The following is a 19,975-nucleotide window of genomic DNA, read 5'->3' as shown; positions in this document are numbered from 1 at the left end:
ATTTAAAGATCATAATAATATCAGAAAAATCTGGGGATTGATTTTAAGCAAATAAAATTTAAACAGAGAAATGATTGTGCTCCCAAAACAAGGCAGCAGAAAGCAGAAAAACACAGTGAGGGTTTGGCTGACTGTAAGGCCCAGCGTGTGAAAGCAATTTGGGAGCACAGTCTGCACCACTGCCTGACAACAGTGAAAACCGCCAGTGAAAGTGTCTGCCCTTTTTGGAAATCCCTTGAAGGTTTCTTTGAAAAGACATGTTTCATAAGACCTGCTATTCTATCCTGAGTCCAGTCTTTAAAAATTAAAAAGTCCACTTTCCCTGTCCCTCTCTTTATTGGAGATTAAGCCTTTATTGAAGATCTGGTTCACTGCCTCTAGGCCAGCTTGCAGGGGGGTTCATCTGAGGGTCTTTCAGACTGTGTTCACACACCCAATGGAGCAGTGAGATCCTGCGATGTGTGAAGCCCAGAAAGAAGACGGTGAAGGTGTGTGAAGTGTGAAACAATCCACCTTTCACTCACACCGTCACAGACAAGTGCATCCATCATGAGAAGCATGAAGGAGGAAATCCCTGGCTGGCCACGGTGCTCAGCCCATAAATAGAGAAATCTAACATCACAGAGGTGTTAACGGCATCTCCGGAAGAACACAGAGCCCTGTGGCTTGTGGGTGAACATGGGTTTCACATGCAATCATCCATACAGACAGGCGACAAGTAAAAAGCCCTGAATAAACCAGTTGAGAAACTCATTCGTTTTCAATGCATGTCTTGGCTCCACTTGTCCCTGCAATTCAACATAAAATGACTGTGAGCATACCCTATTAATGGGTTGGGTGTATTCCAAGATATGCCCCATCAAAAGAATACAAAAATCACAGAATGTTTGATGATTATTATAACACTGTATATCAAATGAAAAATTGTGTATTGTATATCTGTAATTGTCAGTTTGCTTAATTGGTAGCTAATGACAATGGTGCTACTTTTATCTTACTTTACCCCTTACATAAACACATATACTGAATGATACTGAATTATGGATACAAACAGTCCTCTGCAAAGGTCTTTGACCATCCGTAATTTCTTCACCGATTGCTTAATATGTACCATATGTCAACCTTAAAAAAAAACGAAAATAACTGACACAGGTCTTTTTTGTCCCATCAGCAGTATCTAGAGAGCACATAAAAATATCTGAGATGTCTTTGGGGGCGAAATGAATGCTGAAATGTTTCATAATCTGAAAGTCCATTAGAATCATAGAATTAGAATCATACAAACTCAAAAGACCCGCAATAGAAACCTTTATTCTCTCCCCAGTTAACCCCCTAAAGCAAGTAAACTATCTGCATTGACAATTCAGATTTGGCCATAGATGTGAGTGAATGGTGGGCTCTGGTGGGCTGGCATCCTGCCCTGGATAGCTCCCAATGTCCTGGGATGGACTCTGGCACCCGCAACCCTAATCTGGGGTGCTGAGTGAGTGAGATGATTTGTTATTGTTTTACAATGGGTGTGAGTGATATACTGAGTGAGTGACAGAGACAGTAAATGTAAATGTACTGTAGTATAGCATGGTGTATTTAACATTGCTGTATACTGATCGTTTGCCACTACTTTGTCAGTGTACATTGTTATTTTTAGCTTTACTATAAAGGAAGTGACTGTCTTTACATCATGTGCTCCAGCTTCATTAGTGTGGTGTATTGGGGCGAAGATGAAGTCTTCTGACCCAAGCTGTGACTCCCCCACACACACTCTGACTTTGTCTTCAAAGACAGGACTTCGTCAAAAAACCTAGTGTCCCTGCTCACAGCCACTCATAAAGGGCTTGGCTATGAGCTATTGAAGTGTGACTTTGAGGTGGAATTATGGAAAGAAAAACACCTTTAATAGCAAAACAGACACACTTCAAATATCCTCGCTCAATATCCACAACCATACCAATTCCCTGCAACACATCTGCATTCAAACATTCCAAGCTGACAAAGCCCACAAGAGGTCTCACATCTGTATTTAAACTGGGAACAAACTTCATCCCTGGATTGAAATTGGGTTTATCACAGTCCTTTATCGTTTTATTGAGTTTGAAAAATGCTGGGCCAATACCATGGAGTTTAACTCATTCCAGGATTATTGTTCCAGAAATAAATTTAAGCAGAAACTAAAAATCTTGATTTGTGATACAGGGATTACAAACCCAAATCACTGCTCAGATGCCATAACATTTTTACTTGTAGCTACTGATACAGATGTGTACTGAAGGATAGAGTAAATTTTATTTGGCTATTGTCAAACACCCCAAACGTGAGAGAACCCTTTAAAGCACTCACAATGACTGATGACAAATATGGGGTTTGAGGCATTTAGGCAACAAAGATATGCACACACACTCACACGCACGCACACAGTCCAGCCATGCACAGAAGGCACTAAAGGCTGTAACCAGACTCCATGGCATCCATTCTGATCTCATTCACTTCCCGTCCAGATGCCACAGTGTTTCTCTAACAACCACCCCCTCAAACACACACTCATACATATCATACATACAATCCAATCTCATAATTTTCTCATAAATCTCATAAACCTGTATCTTGGTCACAGTATAAGAAAGAAAACATGTAAAATGTTTAAACTGAGACAACATGCCAGTGTAATAAAAGAATAAAGCCAAGTTGAGTTTGATGACAGCAACCGGTGCCAAGAAATGGTGCCACCATAGTGTATCTTCCCCTCTCCTTGGAACTAAGGAGACTGTTGTCCCATTGTTGTGTGTAACAGGACTCTAAGTAGGTCCTGTGTCCTCTTCTCTTTTGCGTCTTTCATTTGATAATGCATCAAATGTTCGGATGGTGTAAGGTCTGGACTGGAGGGAGGCCGGCTCAATATAATGACACTTATGGTATGAAGCTATGCTGTTGTAACAGATACAGTAAGCATTTTTTTCTGCAATTTGTAAGGCCTGGATTGCCTTTCCTAAGGCTTGGAAATACCTTTCAGCAATAACACACTAATGCATCCCCATACCAGCAGAGACGCAGGCTTGCGCACAGATTCACAGAAAAATTTGATGATATAATGAAATTCAAAGTTGTAAAACTGGGTAACATTATTCTGCAACTGTTCAATATTTGCAGACACTCCCTTGGACAATCTTTACTTGACCCTCGTCCAATCTTTATCTTTTATATTACTACTAAAAGATGTTGCAGTCCAGGCAGCAGACAGAGAGCGGCTTATATATACATTTACATTTAATCACATTTATCAGATGCCCTTACCCAGAGTGACATACAATAAGTAGTTAAAGGTACAGCCCTGAAGACACTCAGGGTTAAGAGTCTTGCTCAGGGACACAATGGTTGTAATTGTGATTTGAACCTGGGTCTTCTGGTTCATGGGCGATTGTGTTACCTACTAGGCTACTACCCACCCTTTATCCAACTGCCCACCCAGAGAACCCGGTAGCCACTTTCACTTTATTGAGACTGTGTCTGTTCCCTGCTCTAGAAAAGCTAAATAAATTAAACCTAATCGTGCTGTTTGTCACAATAACTACATCAAAGTTTAATCACAATTACTGGATGACCCGTAATTGTGTTGGTGATTGGTCCCAAAGGGGCGACACATGGTTTGACAAAATATGGATTGGAGTGTGCTGGTTTTTCAACTTGTCCTAGTGCATCTGTAAAGAATTTGGGTCTGACTTTAGATTCTGATTTATCATTTGATTTTCACATTCAAAATATTTCCAGGATGGCATGCTTTCACCTAAGAAAGATTGCTAGAATTATCTAGCAGTTTAGTTCACACATTCATAACATCTAGACTGGGTTACTGGACATGGCCGACCTCCATGGATTGTCCTACTTGGCCCTCTGCTGACCCCATCTGATAGTCACCTGCTGGGACGCCAACACTCTCCATGGATGCTAATTCATTATACACAAGTGCACTCCAATAACATTCATATGCCATCATTTTTGGATGTATTGTATTGGAATCCAGTACTGACCAGAGGAGAATTGGTTGTCCTTGCTGAGTCAAGGTTCCTCTCAAGGTTTTCTTCCTGTTAGAGGGAGTGTTTCCTTTCCACTGTTCCACTCTGGCTTGCTTACCTGGGGCTTTGAGCCCTGTTCTATTTGTTAGGTGCTTTGTGACAATGGACATTGTAAAAAGGGCCATATAAATAAAGATTGATTTATTGATTGAAAAAAATTATATGAAGAACTTGTGGTTCATTGGTGGGTGTGTTTCCCGCTTATGTACCAGCACATAATGTGCTTTGCAACTATACCTTATTATTTCAGTAAACAAGAAGGTCTAAAGCTATCACATGCTATATATTATCAACAATAAGCAATGATCACTGTTCATTATCTTTTCCCCCTGGAAATTGCATCTAGGTTGTAAGTAATTTAAAAAAAGAATTGTCTATGCACTTCCGTTTATGCTAGTGAATTGGTATACTGCCCATTCACCCTAGTCGAAGTACTAGGGGAAAATAGCTACACGTCCCGTTCAATGCACACCATATAAATATATATTTAAGGAAGTAATCAGGATTAAATAAATATATTAAGCAAACATCTTGTGTGAGGTGACAAGAACAATAACAATAGATTCATTTTGCTCCCTTGTAGCTCTAATCCCCGACTACAATAGAACAGAAGGCCAACTGATTTAATTGGAAAATGGACATATGTTTGCTAATTGTCATATGTTGATGAATAATGTTATATTATGACATAACTTATCTACTGACACTATTAGCTCTGTGCTCTTATTTAATAAATGCCCGTTTCTCCCCACTAATGATTTAGCAGTCTGCTCCATATTCACAGCAAGCCTCCACCAGTGAGCCTATCATCGCCCGTTGGATATTCACACAGATCTGGAGTCAGCTGTTTTGTAGCAGGCCTGAGAATGCGGTGCTTCAGTACAGCAGACATAAGCCAGTCATAAGCTGAAGCCTCATTCCCAAAGCCTCAGAAGATCCATCTGGCAGTCTGCACCATTCACGCCCCTCATTAGTGCAGTTGACGGCCAACAGTGAGATTTTGGGTTTGATTCGGCAGGGGAGATTGCAGGGAATCATTTTTTTGCACCTGAGTAAACAATATGGTTTAGTCCCTGTCTCTGCTGGGTTGTGAATTTACCATACTGAAATATTGAAGACTAAAACCTCTGTCAGGATTGCCTGCAGCTGGGCTCCACACCGGAACCCAATCCTGACGCCCCATAAATGCCGGAAGTTTCCGCCCGTTCGGGGTCGCTGGCATTTTCGTGAACTCAGACATGAACTTGACCTGGTTTTGTGTCATATGTGTTTTTGAGTTCTGGCAATCGCCACACGCCTACGGGTTAGTTTATGTTCTTCATTTAAGTTAAATTGTTTTCGGCCACCGCGCCATTGTTTATTTGTATTTCTTTGTTTATTTGTTAATAAAATCCCCTTCCCAGTATGTCAGACCTCTGCGCTTCCTTCCCTCGTAAGTCCGTAGTCGTGACAGAATGCCAGCGACCCACCCAAAAGCGCAGAGGTAAAAAACAGAGGAGAAGAAACGCCGCGAAGGACGCAGCCCGGCGCGGTGAACGCGGACACCAGGGGAGAGACGCGCCGCCCGTTCTGGTGGAGCGTTTTCTCCCCGAGAAGCCGTGGTACGCGGCGCCGCGTGATGACGTCACCCCCGGGAAACTCCGCGAAACCCGGAAGCGACAACGTCGGCGGGTGAGTGGGCGGAGCGAGGACGTTGGCGTCGGCAGCAGCGAGGAAGTGACGTGGGCAGCGAGCGCAGTAGATGCGACCCCCACGATCTTCGCCATGTCGAGCCAAGAACTCTGCGCTCTGCTGGCAAGGCTCCCCGTGGACTGGGACGACACGGACGACGACGAGAGCACGGGAGACGAGAGTTGGGCTCCGCCCATCGCACCAGTCTGCGATCGTCGCAAGGTCCGTGGGGACCCACGTCACTTCCAGGGGGGTGAGAAGCGACAACAACGGCGGCGTCCCTCCAGCGAGGGGATGGGCAGCCTCCAGCCCGAATGGCCAGAGTACTGTCCCTGGGAGTTGATCGCACCCTGGGTCCAGGATGTCCGCAGGGTGGACGACCCTCGGAGTCACAGGTGGGAGGACACGGATGACGAAAGCGACAATGACGTGGATTTTCGTTGGGCAGTCGGGGCCGGGATGGCTCCACCCAGCGCGCGCGTCCGAGATTGTCGCGACATCCGTGAAGATCCACGTGACTTCCGAGGGTATGAGGTCGACACGGACCAACACGAGGATGACGCCGATTGGGCAGTCGGTGCCGGGATGGCTCCGCCCATCGTGCCCGTCCGTTGCGAGGTCCGTGGAAACCCACGTCAGTCCCAGAGGTGCGACAACAGTGAGGAGGAGGACAGCGATGCGGGCGTAAGCTGGTGGAACAGGGCGACAGGAGGTCGCCAACCAGCAACTGCACTGTCGGAACTGCCTCACAGGGAAGATGCCCTCCCAGTTCCAGTCGCCGACCCGCCTTCCCTCTGCTCGGACGTTCCCCAGCTGAACGGCAGCGCATCACCAGCGCCCCTGCATGCTGGAGAAGACGTCCACCACCCCCCACGCCACACGCCCACCACCATCTCCAGCGACGCTGCCTGGCAGCAGGGAGAGACCGACAGGAGTTTTCGGGACTTCCAGCAGAGACTGAGGGCGGAGTTTGATCGGCCAGAGCCTGAGCCAGGGATCGAACTCTGCCCCTCCACCACATCCAGCGCCAGTCAGGATCCGGGGCAAGAAGACCAAGCACTGGTGGGCGACGAGAAGGTCGCGCCTCCCGAGATTCTGACTGTGCCCCCTGAGGAGGTCCCGGAGAGCTCAGAGAGGGAACCAGACGACCCTCTCTTCTGTCTGTCTCTGTCTGTGTGTGTGTGCGTGGCATATGTGTCCGTATGTCGCCCCCACTTCCCCTCTTTGTGTCCACCAGATGGTGACCCAGCAGCAGAGCCGAACCCCAGGGAGGGAGTTCCCAACCTGACTGCACCGGTCCAAGGCGAGGTGGACGAGCCCCAAGGTACCCCTAAGTCCAGCCGGGGGGGGTGCTCCCCCAAAGAATTTTTTGGGGGGGTGCAGTTCGGGTTGGGGACTCCTCCTGAGGTGAGGGTAGGTGGGGAAGCGATTGAGCTGGGTCCTCCGGTAGCCGGTGAGGAGGGTGGGCCAGGCATGGGCCTGCGTCTGCCTCCAGAGGGGTGGAGCGCCATAGAGCCCCCGGGTAGGCATGAGGACCCAGCTGGGTACAGACAGGAAGGAGGGCCTGCTTGTCCCAACGGACGCAGAAGGGGCTAGCCGGATGGGTTCTGGCAATGCCCCCCCCTTGGCACCAGGGCCGTTGCAGCGAGCGGAGTGCTGCATAGTCCCAGAAGGCACCAGCCTGGGGTGCCTGGAACAGTCGCCGGAGGCTCTGGGACAATCTCCCTGTGAGGTGCAGGGGGTGACACAGAAGTGTCAGAGGGACGTGTGGAGACAGGGCCCACATGTACCCAGATGGATCGGCCCTGATTATTGTGTGCAGGTACGGGAGTCCGGGGCCGCCATGCGGGACCACGCCGGGGGAGCCAGGCCGAGGTTCCGGGGCCGCCAAAGCGGGACCACGCCGGGGAGGCCAGGCCGAGGGTCCGGGGCCGGCCACGCGGTGACCCACGCCGGGGAGCCAGGCCGATTCCGTCCTCCAGCTTTCCCGGACCTCCTTTTCTCCCTTCCTCTTTTCTTCTTTTCCTTCCCCTCTTTCCCACCTCCTTTTCTCCCTTCCTCTTTTCCTTTTCCTCCCCTCTTGTCCCGCTCCTCCTTTTCCCCTTCCTCTTTTCCAGTCCGCCACGCCTGACCACGCCGGGGAGCCAGCCCGAGGGACCGGGGCCGCCACGCCTGACCCCCGGGGAGCCAGCCCGAGGGCCGGGGGGCCCCACGCCTGACCCGCCGAGAAAGAAAGAGGGAAACGGGGACGAAAAGACTGAAAACCGAAGGGGGAGAAGAGAAGAGGGGAAAGGGGACAGCACGACGAAACGAAGGGGAGCAAGACAGAGGGACCAGGGGCCGCCACGCCTGACCCCCGGGGAGCCAGCCGAGGGACCGGGGCCGCCACGCCTGACCCGCCGGGGAGCCAGCCCGAGGGACCGGGGCCGCCACGACTGACCCCGCCGGGGAGCCGGACCGGGGCCGCCACGCCGGGGTGACCCCCCGCCCAAGGGGGAGCCAGCCCGAGGGGCCCGGGGCCGGCCCGCCTGATCCCCCGCCGGGGGAGGCCAGCCCGAGGGTGACCGGGCCGCCACGCCTGACCACGCCGGGCGAGCCAGCCCGAGGGACCGGGTCCTTCCAAGGGAGGAGGATACACAGCAGGGCAGGAGGCCCTTGTGGTTGCCGCCGTCCGCCCCGCCGCCTCACTGATGGTACTGTTGGGGCTCCGAGACGTAGCCCTTGGCGGGGGGGCTCTGTCAGATTGCCTGCAGCTGGGCTCCACACCGGAACCCAATTCCTGAACGCCCCCATAATGCCGGAAGTTTTCCGCCCGTCCGGGGTCGCTGGCATTTCGTGAACTCAGACATGAACTTGACCTGGTTTTTGGTCATATGTGTTTTGAGTTCTGGCAATCGCCCCACGCCTACGGGTTAGTTTATGTTCTTCATTTAAGTTAATTGTTTTCGGCCACCGCGCCATTGTTTATTGTATTTCTTTTGTTTATTTTGTTAATAAAACCCCGTTCCCAGTATGTCAGACCTCTGCGCTTCCTTCCCTCGTAAGTCCGTAGTCGTGACAACCTCACTCTTTCTATCTTTGGGGAACTCTCGTGTATCTCTGAAAATCAACCACCAGCTTTTCATTTTTCAGAGGTCAAGAAGTTGCAAAAGATCAGCCCTAACACAAATGAAATTAAGGTATTTTAGATGGTTAGAGAGCGGATTAACAAATAAATTAAGCATGCAGACAGCAGGGCTTTGTGCTAAAGGCTCTGCTTGTGAATAGCTGTGCCCGAAAAATCATGAGAGCGGGTTGCAATAGTTCCCTCATGACTCGTTTACAAACCGGCCCTCAGAAGTGATGAGTCAGCGAAGGAGGGGAGATTCTCTCACATTCCATTTGGCACCCCATATGGGACACTCACACACACACACACACACAAAGCACACACTCCATCAGTTTGCTTATTCAACTTTAAGCTTTTCTCTGAAGAGTTATTCTGCCTCTTCTGTACTTTTCTCCCTTTCGTTTTAACACACCTCACCCCCTGTTTTATATCAATCACTCTTTCACACACTCTCTCCATCACCTCTGTTCGCTGGTACTCACTTCAACTCTGACTCAGTAAATCAGTCCAGCACGAGTCCCATTTTCCTTCAATTCCTTTCCATCAATACCCAGAGGCATTTCCATTCAAAAGCTTTAGTGAAATAGCACAGGTAGACTCTTGGGGTGTAGATGTGCACCACGCACACGCACACACACACACACACCACACACACACACACATACACACACACACACACTACACAAGCATAACTAACTAAATGAAATTGCAGCTGTTTAGACTTGTGGCCAGGGGCTGCCTCGTTTCATTAAGTGTATAACATACTTTGTGTCTGTGTGTGTGTGAAGTGAAGTGTTTCTCGAGAGAGGAAGACAGTACTTGGTCCATAAATAGCCTCCAGATAGAAGGAAGAGATCCTAACAGAAAAGCATTTGAGAGGGGGAGGAAATAAGAAATGAGACAGTGCTACAAAAAAAAGTGATCAGGGAGGAACAGAATAAAAAGATGATGAGTGAGAAGAAAGTGAGAACATGAAACCTAATAAAATGAAGAAGAATGTAAGACAGAGGGGTTTCGTTGAATCCTGTGGACCACATCTACACGGAAAAGACACAGAGTACCAAACTATTCACTGTAAGTCACTGGAGATGCCCACCATCAAAAGTATATTTAGCATACTCCATTTTCCACTGCACTGATGGCACTCCAGTGCCGAATGATAATTTGGAGCCACGTATTACTCACTTAAATTAATGGGCTCAATAAATGGTAGCAAAAACCCGTGAGATTCTTGCTCCCAGGTGGCTGGACATATTGAGGTAATAACAGATAAAGAAAACTGGTGTGTGACCTGCTGAAGAAATGAATGTTGTACCACAGTTACTTTGTGTAGAAGGCGTGGATTGTGACGTGGACACAGTGTTGTCACCCGGCTCACTAAGCTATCAAGTCAGTAAAAATTGCTGACTTGATATCTCATGCCGTAAAAAAAACAGAGGGGAAGGAGAAGACTTATTGAACTGTTTAAAGCATGGGACTTGTCCCCTCTTGGCAATTTGAAAACCATGCTCAATATGGACAAGAAACATAGAGAGAAAATATACACACGGAGGCATGGATGTTAGCAGCAGATCCTGCAGTCAGTTTGTCAAGCTTGTTTTTTCCAGCACATTCCACAGATGCTCAAAGTAACATCCAGGTCAGGTTTCCCAACACTGCCCCTAACATCACTGCCTCAGGCTTGCCTCCTTCCCATAGTGAATACCACTGCTTTCATCTCTTACTCCGGTAAATGATGCACAAGCATCCAAACAATTCATCAAACCAGACCACCTTCTTCCATTTTTTTCCACAACCCAGAGATGTCACTCAGCTACCTTTGGTGGGGGACGTTTCAACATGGGCTCTCTGACCAATCTGTTGCTACTCATCCCTATACACAGCAAGCTGTGATTTATGCCATGTGTTAGGACACCTTTCTATCAGAACCAGCATTGAGGTTTTCATCTTTCTGTAAAACAGTAGTTCAGACTGGCTTACCACCATGCCATCAAGGTATCTTGAGAGAACATCACCATGCTTGTTTTTCATTGGACTACTTTTGTTAGGTACTCGCCTCTACATTATGGATATGTTAAGATACTAAGATTTTTGTTGAGGAAGCACAAATGCTTCTTGAGACTAGGTGTCAAAGAATCCATTTCTCCTACTGAGTGTCTGTAGGTGATAAATACTAATCAGATGGTTTTGTCTGTGTGCTTAGTGAATTTTAGAGTAACCTTGGGCTGCAATGCTGCCTAGGAATCTGTACCAAGTGGTCATATTTTCTGAATTTCTGGTTTGGATCTGTCTTCACTCCTAGTCTGCACACAGACCTGCTGTTTTTGGAGATGCTCTGATTCAAACATCTCTCATTACAATTTGGCCTTGTCAAAGATGCTCAGATTCTTACGTTTACATTTGTGGCACGTAGCATGTCCCCCTGGAGTAACTCAGGATTAATTGTCTTGCTCACGGACACAATTAGTGGGGTTGTAACCTTGTGGTCTTTGGGTTCATAGGTGAGTGTGTTACCAACTAGGCCACAACCACCCCCACACCTGCCCACTTTTCCGGGTTCCAACTTGGAGATCTCACTCTGCACTTGTTGCATAATATGTCAAACCTTCAATTATACAACCAGATAAACACAGATATTCACCTTTCCATGGTTTTAATGTTGTGGCTGATTGGTGAGGCAATGCAAACAACCATTGTGTGTCAGTCTGTATGATAACTGTATGATAAAGAAAGAGGCTCTTGTTTCTGTTAGCACCACTCTTTCACCCTTACTTAATGTCAATCTTTCAACATTAAAAAATCTTATTAATTAAAGGGAATTAGCAGAACTATTTCTTCTGAGAGAAAAAAAAAGTCATACCTTCTTCTTGAGAACATTCTTCTTAAGAATGATGGAAAACAGCACCAAACAACATGAAATATTCCCCAAGTTGAGTAAAACCAAGCAAACACAGAAAATGAAAGACTATTAGTTTATGGACCAGATTTATACAGCCTCTAGAGTGATATTAATCTTAAAATTAAACAAAACTCCACCCATCTCCACAACACTAGATCTCACACTGGGACAATCAAGATTAGAATGAAACTGGAGGATTGATAAAGAATGTCAGACTCGCTTTATTTCTGAACCCAGGGAAAAGAAAGTGGTGCTCTGGGGTCCTTTCCGAAGGGACTGTTGCATGATATCCCCGAGGTTTGAAGCAAGTTGGAGTGACAGCGTTCTCTGTCTGCAGTGGGATCAGGAAGCAACAGGGTGGTTTAGGAGGGCCGGGGTGAAACATGGGTTGAATAAAGTCAGTATTAAAATGCTGGCGTGTACACACTGCAAGACTGTGATAGAGAAACGCTGGGGACTTTAAAGCCTCAGAAGTGACTGTGATATATATATACAATGATGTTGTTGTAGTGTTGCGTGTGTTTATTCCGTATGAATGTTTATGGTACATACATGAGATTCTCAGGAGCAGGGTTTCAGTCTCAGATGCATGAGCATAACATGTTTAAAGTGTGAAAGAGTGGAATGAAATCCAGCCATGCCTGAATGAAAACAATACTTGGTCAAAAACATTATCACAAAGGAATATGGTCAATTATCATTTTTTCTCCAGAAATCTTAACATCGCTTGTTTGTGTGAATCTTTTGATAGAAAACACTTACATGCATTCTGTAACAGTGTTGGCCAGCAGAATAGGGAATTATATAGATTTCATTGTGAAATTAAGCCTTTAAATGAGCACAGATGTCTTCATAAACTAAATGTGCATTATACTTAGTGAGAAGTGGGCAGCCATGACAGGCGCCCGGGGAGCAGTGTGTGGGGACGGTGCTTTGCTCATTGGCATCTCAGTGGCACCTTGGCGGATCGGGATTCGAAGCGGCAACCTTCTGATTACGGGGCCGCTTCCTTAAGCGCTAGGCCACCTCTGCCCCAGGTGGGCAGGAGCTGTTGAGGATCTCAGTCTTTGATTGCTCTGCCAATACCCACATGACCATTCAACAGTCAAGAGCAGACCTAAAATAGCAGTCATATCATCCTATCACAAGAAAACTGGGCCTCTGTCTCAATCCAGCAAAGCCCTGTGTGTTGCCTGGTGTGTTCTAAGGATGCTCTGTTTTGCGTACTTCAATCAATCAACAATTTTTACAATGGAACAAAGCGCCTCACATTAGTGCAGTGCTCAAGGCCCCAAGTGAGCAAGCCAAAGGCGACAGTGACAAGGAAAACCTCCCTGAAAAAAAAACAGGAAACTTGGAAAAAAAAAAAAACAAGGTTCATCAAGGGGAACACAGCCTTCTCTGGTCAGCACTGGATTCCCTGGGTTGTTCACGTCAGGTTACAGATGTGAGCTGCAGTGTGAGCAGGGATTACCAGGAATGTCAGAAGGTAGCAGTGTCCAGTGTCCATACGACTTGAGAGACCATCCAGATATAAACAGGAATATTCTGTGAGACCAAAGATTTTCTTCTAGTTTACACCAGGATGTCTCAGGGTGAAATGTACTGTCCACACAGGACAGGATGGTGTGAGACAGAAAAAAAGGTGTTTTTGTAAGAATGTTGGCTAAAAGACTCTCTGAGGCATTACAATCTGAGCACCCATTTTCTTTTAAAAAACACATAAAACATCATAAATAATCTTTAATCTAATGTTTGGATTAATTCTCGAGTCTGATTAGGTGGTTGGTGGCAGTGTTGGTCATTTAATCACTGTTCTGAATTAGTAAGCAGGCCCTTTAGGCAGAACAATTCTGAACAATGACTAAAGATATAATTTCAGTGATTTGCCGTCACAGGTACGTGGTTATGTAACACTTAATCACAGCTTTGAATGTGACTCAGCCAATCAGAACCAGAACCATCCGGTTTTAATGCACTTCACGAAGGCGATGGACCTCTGATTACCACTGGGGGACTCTATTAACCCTTCTAAATGCACACCTCATCACAGATTATACCTTGCAGTGTAAAGCCTGAGCCACTGACCATGATGAACATCACCTTTGAAGAGATCAATCCAAAGCTGGCTGCTTCTTTGAAGGTTTTCATCATATATATACGGTCAATCTCAAATGTGAGGTGAGTGCCTGGGCATTTCCAGTCTTCCTCTGTGTTGGGAGAAAGAATAGCTTTCATTCCATTTCCTCCTGAATCAGATTACAAATTTGGTAGATGACTTTTGAAGTGTGTTTAGAGAAGTAGAAGAGGGAAGTAGCTGTCATCGATACAACCCTGGATTAGCAATCAGCCGCAACCATCTCCTCTACCCAGGCAGAGTGAGCTCGCATCACACACACTCATGCATATTTATTGCTGATCGCTTCCCTTCAGCGTTTCACTGTAAGGTAGAAAAACTGCTTCACGCAACGGATATAACGGTTAAGCTTCTCCGCATGGCACCCGCAGACTTCAGAGGCTGAGAGAGAGCCTGGGAGGAGGTGGGTTTGCTTGTGCAAGGGTGGTCTGTGAACAGGCAATACTTGACAGATCAATATTAAAAACTCCCTGGAGAGCAGGGTCGATGGGCCGGACACTCTTGCACACGCACATTCTCAATACATAGCGTGCACACACAAATATTTATCTTTGACTTGAGACACACACACAGACCAGGCATGGACATGATGGATTATGCACCTGCAGGGTTCAGTGTTGAACCTAAAGCACAGGTTCATTTTCAATGTAATATCGAAAGCTAAATGAACATGTCTACCCACTGATATGGGTTCTGGTGCAAGACAAGGGCAAAAGGAAAGAGTAAAGACATCAACTTAATATATAAAGGACTATGCTTTCCAGGGCTAAATAAGACTGTGTATGGGGTCATATTCAGTATTTTTACATTCAATGGTTTGCTGACCAGAATGATTAACTGCATGTTTGACTTGTTAGTGGCCAAAGTGACATCGTGCCTATAGAGGAGCTCATGTTTGCCTGGACAAGGGCTGTTACGAGCATACAGAACAGATAGAGGAAAATGAAAAAGGGTGGAGATCCAGAATACAGGAATAATACTGGTTAATCACCCCTACAAACTCTATTTGCATGCAGCAATTACCAGAGGAGCTGAAACATCAAAAGTTAAAAGGAAAACCCTCCAGGCCGCAAGGGGACAATCCATGAAGCAAAAGCATAAATAGCCTTTTCACTTAGTTTAAAAAAACATTTTCCTTTCTTTTGACACTCATCTGTAGCTTATGGAAGAAATGTCCATACTAAGAGATTAATAAATAAACCTCATATCCAGAGAGAGGTCGGGTGGCCCTGTTACTGTGGACAGTCTCCAAATCCTGGATCACATCTCAGCTCCCCCATCTGTCTCCACTGTCTGACCCCCCCTCACACACAGACATACAGGCCCATAAGCACAGTGGAAACACAAGCTCACAGGAACCTGAGATAGGGCTCTGAGATTCTGATAAAACACTGATCCTACATGCTGTCAGGGTAGTGGAGTCCACTAGCTCACCAGCTATCATGTTCGAGCGTCTGTACAAGGCAGATGTCAGCACATCAAACATGGTGTTCTGCTTCAAACTCTGCTGATCACTGAAATGGTGGTGCAACCGATACAGGAACAGGGGTAAAAAAGGAAATTGAGAATGAAGTGGGTGTCTGTGCTTCCACAGATAAAGCAAGAATGCTGATCATGAGGAACAGCACAAGATGATATCTTCAGATCTAGCACTGATCAACAGACAGGCGTGCACACACAAACACACACACTCACGGCGCCTTCTTTACTCTGCTTTTCTTATTTCACTCTTACACAGAGGGAGAGAGGCAGTCAAAAACAACGTTCCACAAAGGTGTCAGGATACAAAATCCAGAAAAAACCCACTCACGCTTACCTTTTCATGCACACACACAAGCAGGGCATGCAGAGTTTAAAGGCAGGGTGGAGATGGGGGTCGGGAGGGGGCGGTCTCAGCAGGGTTAAGGACATGAAAGACAATGAATCGCCTCCTCTCCTTCAAACGCATTAAAACACTGCAGCATTTACAACAAACACGTTATGTACTCAACCTTATGTATTCAAGCTTTATGTGTTTATCTGGGAAGAATCCCATCGGATCAATGCACACTGATTGCTCTGAAGTCTGCCTGCCGTGGTCATTTTATTGGCTATTGGGTACGTTAACAGGCCGATTCTCTCTGCCGCGCATTTACTTCCTCCTTCTGCAGTCATCAGTCACTTTGGGGCCGAACACATTTCATCATCAAGTCATTCACCTCCCATGGCTAATCCAATCAAATGCCCCAGAGGCAAATCGAGGGGATCCAGCTGAGCCAATCAGCACGTAGAGCTGGAGGGACATGTTTCTTTCGGCCTGCATTCTTTCACACACACACACACACACATGGACACACACATACTAAGCCATTTCTCCTCCTGTGATTATTGGACACTGCAAATGTTGCAAATCACCCATGTAAAAAAAGCTTAATTGAGCTAATCTAATCACAATTACTGTCCCCAAGAAATTTCGAAATATTCTTATTTCTGGGGCGCAGAATTTGACGGTGTGCTTCTTAACGGCCTCTAACGGCATCCACCGAGGGAAGGAGTAGAATGATTCTTTAAATGTTATACAGTGATTAATAAATGCAGAGTTCTCTAGACATGCATCCAACTTTCCAATTGTTACTTTGCGCGTCCGACATTGATAGGAGAGGGTTTTAATCATGCTGTTGGCTCCATCCGTTTTAGAAGCATAGTTTATATAGTCATCCCCAAAGTGCTAAATGAGCCCTTAAAACAGGATTCATTTTCACTCCCAGGGTTCCACACAGTCAAACTCAAAGCCAGTTCAGAAAAAGGTCTGAGCATCAATCACAAGTTTCTTACAAATGTCAGGCTGACTTCTCCAAGTTCTCAAGTTTACTGACAAACATTTACAGCAGAGGTTCTGTTTTGTTCGGCTAGGCAACTTAACACCCGCAGCAAAGCATCACTTATGATTATGAACCGAAATGATCAGAGGATTTATCCACTTGCGGAGAACCATGGTCCAGACGTGTGCGACTCATGTCTTGTCTGCGTTCATGTGCTCTGCTTCACTCTGAGGAGATCCTCTGGACCGTGGGCCGTCTATCAAATGTTAATTTGTGTTGTGCCATCTGAAATGTGAATCAGAAAAATATGAACGCCAGACAGGGGAAGGCCAGTCAGACTGAATCCATGAATCCAAATTTTGTTCTTCTACAATGCACAAAGAGATTTATTGATAATGTTCCCCATGATTTATAAAGAAGACGAAATAAAAAAAAATTCCCTTACATGCTGTCAACACCAACATCTGGCCGCGCACACACATACATACTCGTTTAAGCATTTAAATAGTCATTAAACCTCAGCAGCTGACACAGAGACAGACAGACAGAACGCCTGGGAGGACAGAGCTGCCTTTCATGTTCTGCTGAAAGCCGTGAGCAAACACACAGAACAGAGTTTTTTTCACCCTGCAGATGTTAGACGAAGCCACAGGGGGAAAAAACACACACAAAAAAAGACACAGACATGCAAGGTCGTGAACGTGCACACACAAAACAAACACATTAATCTTTCATCATCCCTCCATTTATCCTGATTTGTATGTCTCAGTCTTCACTGCCTGCCTGTCTGTCTCTGTATGAGTGTGTCTGTGTGTGTGTGTGTGTGTGTGTGTGTGAGAGAGAGACCACGGCCGTTGTGTTACACTGGTCTCAAACCTCAGGCAGGACACAAACCTCTGTTGTCATGGAAACGGGTCAGCACCGACCTGAAGCCTTGCTGTGTGTTTATCTCCGAGCAGTTGTTTACAGACAGCGGCCAGTTAAGATTTTACTGGAAGCATTCTGGGCCTGGCTGAAAAAAGGGACCGGCAGCTGCTGCTTATGGCGCCACCTGGTGGAATCCTGGGTACATCACCTGCAAAAAGATGAAATCCCATTTTGAATTTAGCCTTGACAAACGTAGCAATCCCCAAGTGCTCAGTTGTCACGATAGTCTGTTTTAACATTGGCATGTGAACTAGTGGAGAAATGGGAGATCAGTGGGAGGGTTGAGTGGCAGGTTCTAAACATGGTGTAAAATACAAAACCATCAATGCACTCAAGGGTAACAAAATGATTTTGCATTCACAGCCATTACAGAAAGGGGTGCCAGTTGAGGTGCGACAAACACAAAGTGCAAGAATATTTAATGCTGGAGTTGATATGGAACATCAGCGGACCGATGTGCACACCTCTGTGAAAAGACTGTTTTAGGACAGAGAATATTTTGGCTGCTTTTACGGAAAAGCATTGCAGACATATTGCCTCACTTCTTGTTTGGCTGGGATTCCCCAAGAGATTCAATCACATGAAATGTTTGGGGGAAATAAAGCCCTCAGGGTGCTGTGACAAAGTCAAGTGCCCAATTTAGTGTCAATACACGGACCCGCTGCTCAGACATGGACTTGTGTCCCGTGATGCCACCATCGATTGTGTGTGAGAACCAAATGATCGCTTCTGTCTCAATACTGCATGACTCCAATGTATCTCAAAGTAACACAGGATGACAGAAATTCAATATGGTCAAGCAGTGTGTCTAAATGACAAGTTTAATTTAAATCAGACACTGTAAAGTCAAGATGTATCTTGATTCTGCCCTTATTGGTTACACCTTAAAATATAATGGGCTTGTAGTAAAAATAATCTTACTTTTGCAATGAATTTGGCCTAAACCAAAGAATGAGACATAGATTATTGTAAGACCATTTCAAACTATAACTTTTCAGTGAACGGGCTAGAGAATTTTGGGGGCTCACGGCAAACATGTACATTCTAGGGTTCCATAATTGTACTACTGTACCCCTATTTCTAAAAGTGGCCCTGATGTTTTTCATCATGTCAGCATATCCTTGACATACCCAAATACTTTTTCCACATTTTTACAGGTTACAATCATGTAGATTTTCTTTCCTGCAAACTAAGGTTTTAATCCAGTTAAACCTAAATTGTGGCAAAATTATTCAAAGTAATTATTTTCTCAATGATGAAGTCTTATGTTGATGCTGTCTAATGCTGCAGTTGGAAACAATAATAATTGTAATAATATGAATAATCACACCATAAAGACATGTGGGACAAGGAACGGACTGTCAAAATACACGAGTAAAGGGCAGATATAAGATATGAAATCTATAGCTTCTGAGCTCACTTTAGATAAACCCAATACTGTGCATTACTGAACAGCCAGTAAAGGGCAACCCTCAGAGATAAGAGGCATCAGTGAGACACACAGATATTCTTTTCTTTTTTTAAATCATAATCCTGCAGATATGCGCATGTCCCATCTTTCTTTTTTTTCTTCCTTCCTTTCACACCCCAACCAACTAAAACTCACTGTTCTGTTTTCACATACCCAAGAAGCCCTTATGGGCCAAAAGACAGCAGCACTTTCTCATCAGTGAGTCACATCCGCTGGCCTGTTTGTCACAGAACCTGCCGCCCAATCTGAGCTGTGCAAGGGTGAGAGAAGTCCAGTCATTATGAGGCCAGAAGTGATATGAGCTTATCAATGTGGCAACTTTCTGTTCATTCACTCACACACTCCGGGCCACTCTCTCTCGCTCACAGTCCGTCTTGTTTCCTTTTAGTCAGACCCCTCTTGTTCTCTGTTCAAGGGGCCAAGAGGCTGATTAGAGCAAAGCAGTGGGGTGTATTTCACTGAAGCAGTGGAGGAGGAGGAGAAGGACGCCAGGCAATGATCATGGGGACCAAAAATAACACCACCTGCTTTTAGCACAGACTATGGAGTCACAGCAATCAAACACATACGTAAAAGCACAAGAGCAAGCACACACACACACACACACACACACACACACACACACACACAATAGATATTGGGAAATAGGGAGAGCATGAAAGAGAGAGCGCACCAACATGAAAACATGAAATGCAATGAAGGCTGGACAGCAGCGGAGCTTCCCTGAATCCGTGTTAAGTGACTGATGACCCAAAGCAGCCAATAAAATAAGTTGACTTAACACTCACTCTTTTGACTTCTGACACATTCATTCACACAAACAAGAAAAGGGCTCTTTGCTATGAAGCCATTTCTGGAAAAGTTGGAACTAACCACTAACACAGGCACTCTCA

The 19,975-nt window shown here is 45.9% G+C and overlaps 1 protein-coding gene across 1 annotated transcript in view; it reads right to left on the bottom strand.

Annotated features, from left to right (window-relative positions):
* Positions 1-17,709, bottom strand: part of prickle2a (prickle homolog 2a) — a 65,607-nt gene extending 47,898 nt beyond the window's left edge. Inside the window, exon 1 of the mRNA XM_028994490.1 lies at positions 17,611-17,709. The gene's annotated coding sequence lies outside the window, so the exon portion shown is untranslated. The remainder of the gene's footprint in view (positions 1-17,610) is intronic.
* Between the last annotated feature and the right edge of the window lie 2,266 nt (positions 17,710-19,975).

Source organism: Denticeps clupeoides, chromosome 10 (assembly GCF_900700375.1).
Source record: "Denticeps clupeoides chromosome 10, fDenClu1.1, whole genome shotgun sequence".
Classification (NCBI taxonomy): domain Eukaryota; kingdom Metazoa; phylum Chordata; class Actinopteri; order Clupeiformes; family Denticipitidae; genus Denticeps; species Denticeps clupeoides.
The sequence above is the reverse complement of the archived record's forward strand: the minus strand, read 5'-3'. Positions and strand labels throughout refer to the sequence as shown.